Source organism: Rhinolophus sinicus, chromosome 11 (assembly GCF_057876585.1).
Source record: "Rhinolophus sinicus isolate RSI-liver-muscle chromosome 11, RSI-T2T, whole genome shotgun sequence".
Taxonomy (NCBI): domain Eukaryota; kingdom Metazoa; phylum Chordata; class Mammalia; order Chiroptera; family Rhinolophidae; genus Rhinolophus; species Rhinolophus sinicus.
Genome location: NC_142511.1, coordinates 25,379,117 through 25,387,740, shown reverse-complemented (window position 1 = coordinate 25,387,740; position 8,624 = coordinate 25,379,117). Strand labels below are relative to the sequence as shown.

Genomic DNA, 8,624 nt, shown 5'->3' with positions numbered 1-8,624 from the left:
ATATTTGTTAATCCTGAAGCCTCATCTATTGACATCTTGATTTAGGTTTTGAGCTTTACTTGGGGCCAGTCTACAGAATTATCTGTAATTCTGGTGTCAGAAGCTCTGTTTCCAATTCTTTGGGCTCCTTTGAAGTCTGTGACACCGGCTAGCATAACATGACCATAGTCCACTTTAAACCTGCTGGATAGTCAGTTGGGGTAGCTATGGCAGCCCGACACTGTCAAATTACACACTTGCTGCCCAGTACTGGGGGTGTGCTCTGGGCTGGACTGGGAGCACCCTAAGGCCTCCCTATTTCCCTTTATATACCTGGGTGTGGTCACTGCCAGGACCCACAGTGCAGCCCAGTTCCTGGCACATGATAGTCACCAATGGAACAAGCCTGAATACATGCAAGAACTTGGGTGCCTGAAAAGATGATTCTGCATATTCCATGCAGTTGTGGTACCGAACCACTTGCTGATCCAAGGTGTGCGAATGGGGGATGAGGAGAGGCCAGGGTTCAGACAAAGGAGATGAGAAGTGTTTCTAAAGGTTCTCCGTCTTTGAATGGTCACAATGCAGATGAAGACGGCTCTGTCCTCATCTTTGGTCAGGCTAGAATTGACGACAGACAGGGATGAGATTGGGTCTCAGAAAAAAGAAATTCATCAGGGAGGAGCAAAAAGCCCCAAAGCAGTGAGGAACAGAGAGGCGGGGTGTCTCCTTCCTTGGAACTTCTTAATCACAGGGTTGGGAGAGAAGATACCAGGATTGGGAGTTGGAGGATGCTGAAGTGTTGCCAGGGCTGTGCCCTACCCAGGGAGACGTTCCTCATGTGGAGGTAGTTTTGAAGTATTACTGTTCTAGGTAAGTGAGGGGTTGCACAGCAATAACACTAATGATAATATAATCATACTTTTGCTTTCACTCTCTCCAAGGGAAACATGGACTTCCCATAGCCTAGACTTTTATGGTGGTCACTCTTGGTGGGTTCAGTCTATCGCCCACTTCACGAATCCCAACAGTTTTCTTGGAGTGCTCTAAGGCAGAAATGCCCCCAATTATGGCGGGTATTTTTAGATACCCTGTAATCCCTGTGTAACACCTTCAACTCCAAGGTATCTGAAACCCTTGCGGAGAGCCCAGCCTGCTTGGGGTTAGAGACCCGATACACCAAAGCATTTTTTGTTTTTTTTTACTTCTGGAGGTTTCCTGGGAAAAGGGCCCCTCTCCTCCGCCATCCACACTCCCGGCGCCCTCGTCGTCTCCCCGTCCCCCCCCCCCCCCGCAGGGTTCCCTTTGTAATTAATCCCAACGTTCAAACCAGAGGGAAGGAAAAAGCGTTAATGAGGGAGCGTCCCAGACTGACTGGGGGTCGCCGCTCGCAGCTAGAATACCGAGTAATTAAATTATTTTTGGAAGTGGGGCGATATGGTGGTGTTGGAGTCAGGGAAATCCCCGCATGCATAGGAAGAGGGGCGCGTCTCTCGCCACTAATTAAAATCAGGGATGACTCTCCCTTCTCGCCACCTTGGGGGTGGGGGAGAAATCAATTTTTCCACAACCACCGGATTTCGAGTAGCTGGGTCTGGGGCCCTAAAGAATTGAACACGGCCATCCTTGGGGTTTTTGGAGCTTGGTCTCCGGGGGGGGGGTCGAGGAAGGGCTGCAGGGGGGACTGTAGGAGGAGCTGCAGGCTGGGGCAAGGCCAGGAGTCGAGGGACTCTCAGGTCTTCGTTTGGTACCGGGGTCGCTGCCCTACGGCGAAATCCCAAGAACGCCGAGGGCCGCAGGGTATCTGTAGGCGGAGGTTGGGGGAGAAGCGACTCGGGGAAGAGCCGGCCGCAAACAATGGACCCAGCGGCGGGAGGGCGGCGGCGGCGGGAACAGCCAGGAGGCGGCACCAGGAGCGTGCTCCCCACCCCCTGCACCCCCGCCTCGTCCCCTCCCCCCGCCACCCCTCCCCCTCCACCCCTCCCCCTCTACCGCCGGCTCCAGATCTGATCCCTGATCCCTAATTCCTAGATCCCTGGTCCCGCCATGGGAGCCTGAGCGCCCCACATTGCCCCCGGCCCCCTGCCCTGGGGCCTTGAGGGGGCAGAGGCAGCCGTCTGGGACGGAGAGGGTTGACCAGGCTCCGGAGCCCCCTCCACACTCTCTCAGTCCGCGCTGCCGGGCCGGGAACGCGGAGTTCCAAGAGACCCGGAGCGCTGCGGATACAAAGGCGCCGGGCCGAGCGGGGCGCCCACGGAACCCACCGGGCAGGTCACAGCGGCGGGTGAGTACCGGGCCGCGGGGGGCGCGGGCAAAGTTTGCAAAAAAAAGAAAAAAAGAAAAAAAGAAAAAAAAAAGAAACAGAAAAGGAGAACAATCATGCAAGGGAGCCAGCCCCTTATCGAGTGGGGTGGCTTATTGGGGAAGGGGGGCGCGGGGCAACCTCCTTGCAGGGCAACCCCCTTCCGATCCGTCCCCCACTGCACAGCGGAAAGCCCCCCCCCCCCAACTTTGGGGAGGGGAAGGGGCGCGGACGGAGCCGGGCCTGGAGCGTCGGGGACTTTCCTGGGCCCGGGGCCTGGGCTGGGGGCTTTAATGATTCCCGGGCAGCCGGTTAAAGCCGCAGACGGGGAGTCTGTGTTGAAGGTGGGGAGAGGCAGTGGAAGGATGAGGGTCTGGAGGTATTGGAAGCGAAGGTGCTTAGGGTGCATCCATACCTCAGGAGTGTGGGGAGGGACGGGGCAGGTATGGTTCAGGGTGAAATGTGGAGATTGGCGAGCGGGCCCAGGAGAGTAGAGGGTGTGTGTGTGCAGCTCCAGGATGTTGGGCTGGAGACCCACATACTGGTTATGGAGGCCTAGGGGACAGGTGCCAGCATCTCTCTCCCCACTCTATTTACCCATTTGGGGGGCTGTGGGTTCTGCACTAGTGAGTTTTAAAGGATTGGTGGAAGACCAGTGTGCACGATTCTTTTGTTTTTGTGTGTCCTGCAGGTGGGCCCCTGGGTTTGGAGGTGTAGGTGTTTTTCTGTGCCTGAGTGTGTGCACTAAGGGAGTGGCTGACCGTGGATCTGCTGTGTGTTTGGATATGGACTTACTGTACACTTTGGGGCAGGGGTGTGTGTCTGTCTATGTGTGTGAACTGGGGAGGGGTTAATGGGAAAGAGGTCTATAGGTAGAGGAAGGTGAGTGTGTAAGAACAGAATGGGGCATACCCTGATAGGTGTGTGTTCACCCGTGTACTGAGAAGCGGTGTGAGTGAATCTGTTCTCTTGTGTGTAACCTTTGTGAATGGATAAGTACCACTGTGTGTGTGCCCGCCCTAGGTGGTGTGTATTTCTGAGTGTGTATTGGGGGTACTGCTTCTTGCCTCTGCAGGCAGATTTTCCTGGCAGAAAGCCCAAAGGGAGAGCTGTCTGGAGGATTCTGAGGCATCTTGGATGTCCCTGCCTGGGTTTGAGGGTACTGTCTTAAGTATCTGAGACCTACGGGTAAGAGTGAGTGGGCCTGTTTTGGGAAGTGGGTTTTTCTAGAAAAGAGTGTGTCTTGTGAGGATGGGGAAAAGGGTTCTCCTTGTAGTCCTAGAATAATTGGGGATTGGAGGAGTTAGGGAGAATAAGAGGGGCCTTCCCCCGTCCCCCAATCCACCATCATAGGTTGGGTTCTATTGCTTGGAGAGGCTACATTCTTGGCTTTCTAGCCCAAATTCAACCCCCTCAAGCCACAGTTCTCTTAGAAAGCAGTTTTGGAGTCCACTAACTGCCCTGCCACCAGGATCCGACAGTTCCTGAGGAGACTTGGGATTTCGGAATGGAAGGAGGCAAGAGGAAGGAGCATGCTTGCTGAACGGATGAGATCCAGTGTGGAATAACTTGGGTTCCCCTCCACGGGGTTGAGAAGGTGATGTGGGAGCTTGGGGGAGGTCAGTGGGGATGTTCTTCAGGAGTTCTGGAAGTGTGTCTGTGTGGTTTGTCACATAGTTTCCCTTTTCACTGGTAAGAAGCATGATTGGATGGGGTTGTGGTCTGGGGCCAGGTCTGAGGGTGAGGTATAGGGGCTGAGCTTACAAGAGGGCAGATGCCCCAGTTAGGGAAGGGGCAGGCACCCATGTCTCATCATTATGATAGCATGGTGGGAAGTCACATTGCCTAGGAAGTGGGTATATTGCTCCCCAGAGGAGCAGCAACCACCTTCTTTCCTTCCTCTCTCTTGTCCGTTCTTTTTTAGAGTGAAGGGAAGCGGGTGGCCTTCTTTTGGATGCACACCTTGTTTGCTTTCTCAGCCATTTTCCTCTTGCTGCCAGTCAGGTCATGGCATCCGGTTTTAGGGGCTGAGGCTATGATTGCCCGTAAGGCTCTCTGGGGGATCGGATTGGAATGGTGGAGTCCCTAATGGGCACAGGTAATTGGAATGTTCCCTCTTTCGTCATGACTCCCCACCTTCCCTGATGCCCTTGGATAAGAGTAGTGGGAGTTGGAAAATGTTGGGACTAGGGACAGGCAAAGTAGGAAGACTAGACTTAAAAAATGCATGATTCCCTCAAATCTGACACCTGTCTGGCGGGTAGGGCTCCTGTGGTGAGTGTGTACTTGCATCTAGGGCAGAGTGCTCTGGCCTTGTCACATGTCTCGCTCTTTGCAGTCTCACTGCATGCATGCTATACTGTACTGGTGGAGCGCTCTTCCAAGGAGGAGGAATTGTGGCCAGACAATAGGAAGTGCCATCTTTGCAAGTACTTCAGACTGGACCCAGTGGTCACATTGGCCCCTCCCCCATTGTCTTTTTCTATTTCCTCTCATTCTTAACATGCAGGCCTTTTTGGTGTGCCCTCTGTGCTCCTTTTGACCCTTCGAGTTCTGGGGAAGGACTTTCTTCCCTGGTCCTAGAGGAAGGCAGACTTTTATCTACTCATCTGGTTTTCAAGAGGTCCTTCCAGTTAGAGGGGGCATGAACTTGGCTAATAGAGCTCTGGGGGAAGAGCTCTGGGACTCCCCTTATCCCCTTTTGAGTTTTAGGGACTCCAGTCATCTTCTTGGCTTATTCATCCTTTAATAGCTTCCCACACTGTGGGGCCAAAGGGAAGAGTCTGACTCAGTGGTTGGGATTAGTACTTAATAGTGGTGTGACTTGGGGGTTTAAGAACCCCATTCTTCAGCCTCTTAGGTGTCTTAAGATGTCATCCTCCAACCCTAAATGGGGCCTTCCTCAAGGAATCCCAGGTCCCCCCACTGGTCTCCTTCCCTGGGTTTCAGCTTGCTCTTAAATTCTGGGTTTGATGCTTCCTAGTTTTGTGACCTCAGAGAAAAACAGATAAATTTTTGAAGCTCACTGATATAATAGAGTTAAAAATGGGCCCTGCCTCTTATGTTTATGAGTATTAAATGAAGTAATATGTAGAGAGTACTTCACACAGTGCCTGCCTAGCACATGGGAAGCACTCAGTAATAAAATGGTAGTTAGTGTGGTTCGGATTCTGATTGAAAGTTGCTATGGAGAGGGGGTGGACGGATGGCTCAGTTGGTTAGAGCATGAGCTCTGAATAACAGGGTTGCTGGTTCGATTGCCACATAGGCCAGTGAGCTGCACCCTCCACAACTAGATTGACGACAGTGAGCTGCCCCTGAGCTGCGGTGGGGTGGCCAGATGGCTCAGTTGGTTAGAGTGTGAGCTCTTGACAGCATGGTTGCTGCTTCAATTCACGCATGGGATGGTGGGCTGTGCCCCTGGCAACTAGACTGAAAATCGTGACTGGACTTGGAGCTGAGCTGTGCCCTCCAGAACTACATGGAGCTGATGGGTCCTGGAAAAACCACACTGTTCCCCAATATTCCCTCCCCCCAAAAAAAGTTGCTATGGAGAGAGTTCTGGGAGAGTTCTGGGCTGGGGAGGAGAGCTAGGCTTTGACTCTGGCAGACCATGTTGGGTGCTGCCTATCTCCTGCCAGGTGTTGTGAGAAGCACAGGGCAGGGATGGAGGGGCGAATGAGGCAGTCTTTCACAGAGACGTGCATAAACATGTCGATTCACTTAGCCCAGTGAGTGCTATGTGGAGGTGTGTTCTGGAGGCCACCAGAGCATAGCGCAAGAGTGCTGGCCCTGGGATGGGTGTCAGGAAAGGGACCTGGAAGAGATGTGCCCTTAGTTGGCGTATTTTTTTATTTTTTATTGTGATGAAATTCGTATAACATAAAATAAACAATTTTAAGATGAACAGTGGCAGTTAGTACATTCTCGTTATTGTTCAACTATAGCCTCTATATAAAAACATTTTTACCACCCCAAAAGGAAACCAGTGCCCATTAAGCAGTTCCTCCTCATTCCTTCTGTTTCTATGGATTTACCTGTTTTGGATATTTCATATAAATGGAATTATACAATGTGTGACCTTTTGTGTCTGGCTTCCCTTATTTAGCTTAATCTTCTCAAGGTTCATCCACATTGATGAACCAGGTATCTGTAGCAGGTATCAGACTTCATCCTTTTTCATGACTGAATCATATTCCATGGTGTAGATTGCCCTTAGCAGGATTTAATGGACAAGTTAGGCAGACAGTGAGGGGACCGAGGAGAGCATTGCAGGGAGAAGCTGAAGAGGCGAGAATGGTCAGGCGTGTTGGTAAACCACACTCAGCTTGGTATTATTGGATTCTTCACAGGGTCTGGGTCGGCTCAGACTTTTAAACTTGCTCTTTCCTGGGCAGCTCCCTTCTGTATGCATCTACCCTCATCCGTGTGGGTTCCCATCTTCGTTTTACTGGGTGTCAACTTCCCCTTTCTGAATTGACCTGAGATTTCTCCTCTTACCCTCTCCAGGTGGACAACTTTATTCATGGTGAGATTTTGGTAGCAGAGGTGATGGAAGTAAATCCTACTCATACCTGCCCCCCCCCCCCCCCAGCAGCCCTCCCTTTCTTTACCCTGTGTTTTGGTGACCTGACTTGGGCAGTCCTCTGTCATCTTTTTTTGTGATCTGGAGAGAAATGAGGTGGGTCAGAGAGAATCTTTCCATCCCTTCCCTACACCCTGAGTAGTACAGAGTAGGAGGCAGAGGCCTGCCGGGGGTGCGGGGTTGGCCTTTGGAAACGAGGTGCTGCTGTGCTTGTCCAATGCCCCTGGCAAGGTTGGTAATTACAGATGTGACAGCTGGGAGCAGGTTTGGGAGAAGCAGGCTTGGAATCTGCAGAGCTGAGGATATCCTGGCAATCAGGGAGGGGCAGTAAGAGAGGAGAGTGGGAAGCAGCTGGGGATGGGAAGCTTGGGGCTCTCTTCCCCTGCAACTCCACACACAGGTGGACTTAGTGCCTACAGGAGAGTGGGAGGTGATTGGAGCGCAGGCTCTGCCTCACTGTAAGTGCAAGGAGGAAGGGAAAGAGAGAGGCTGGGCATCCAAGAGTCCCCAAGAAAAGAGGCAGAGAGAGGACGACGGGTTTTGGTTGCTCTCTCCAGCAGTGTGTGTGTACCTGGGTGTGGTCTCAGTTAGAGAGGGGCCCTCATTTGGTGGTTGGGGCCAAAACTGTAGCCAGAGGAGATTCCTCTTATTCTGGGTGGGATCTTATTTCTCACAATGAGGTTATGGGAACAGGAAGTGTAGGGGATTGGCTCTGCCCCCTCTAAAGGACAAAGAAGAGGGAAACTAACATTTTATTGAGCATCTATTATGTGCCTGCCTGTGATATTCTATATATGTTATTTCGTTGAAAACTCTTACCCTTCTGAAGTAGGCACTATTATCCCCATTTTACAGATATGAAAACTGAAGTTTAGAGTAGGTAAGCTACTCATCCAAGATTACATTGCTCCTAAGAGGCTGTGCCAGATCTATCTAACTTCATTGCTCTTCTGTTTCCCATAGTGCTCTTTCCACCTTTCCCTATTCTCATTCCAGTTAGGTCTGATTTTACTCATTATTGCCTTTAATCTTGAACTTGAGTAATTTCCCTGTCTCCTGAAAAGCAAATTTGAGCCCAGATATCAGCTTGAGTGGTAGAGAAGTCTGCCCCTAAGGGAAGGGGTGACACAGAGTCCTGGAGAAACAGGGTCTCCTAAGGGGAGCAGCACGTTGTCATAAGCTTGGGGCAGGGCTGCCACCTGGGCAGAACCTCTCTTGGGGCTGGCCTCTTCCGCTCTTCTGGACCCCTTCACACATGGGGGTTCCTGCCACCATAGTCCATGGGGTCTTATTTGTGATTGGGAGGGGTCTGGCCATCATTGTCTCTAGAGTTTACCAGCAACCCCCTAACAATATCATTCAAACCTTTGCTGTCACCAGAGAACTCCTGGTTCCCCCACCCTGGCCAGAAGAGATATGAGGTATTTGTGCGTGAGTCTGGGGAGGGGGTCTCTGGCTTTTTAGGGTAAGTGGGGGTTGGACAAGAACAGGTGCTGAGCCTGAGATGTGAATGCAGTAACTTAACAACAGAGTGTGAACAGAGACACTTATTTTGTTTTTTTTTGTTACCGGCTTTACCCAGGGAAATGTGGCAGATATAAGGGGTGGGGGATGTTTCATTCCTCAGAAAGAGTGACAACCTCACTCAGGTGGTGGGTTTGTCAAGATGGTGGAGGTTGGTTGGTACTTGGGCCTTTCAGCTGGTTTGGTTTTCCTAAATAAGAACTGAGGTGTGAGGAGGTTTTCAGAACAGGGAGA

The 8,624-nt window shown here is 51.6% G+C and overlaps 1 protein-coding gene across 3 annotated transcripts in view; it reads left to right on the top strand.

Annotated features, from left to right (window-relative positions):
- The first annotated feature begins 1,935 nt into the window (after window positions 1–1,935).
- VANGL2 (VANGL planar cell polarity protein 2) overlaps window positions 1,936–8,624 on the top strand; it is a 29,922-nt gene continuing 23,233 nt past the window's right edge. Inside the window, exon 1 of one of the 3 annotated variants that reach the window (XM_019716440.3) lies at window positions 1,936–2,263. The gene's annotated coding sequence lies outside the window, so the exon portion shown is untranslated. Of the gene's footprint in view, window positions 2,264–3,912; window positions 4,380–8,624 lie in introns of those variants that run through there. The other 2 variants (XM_019716436.3, XM_088801807.1) reach the window with 2 other exon arrangements.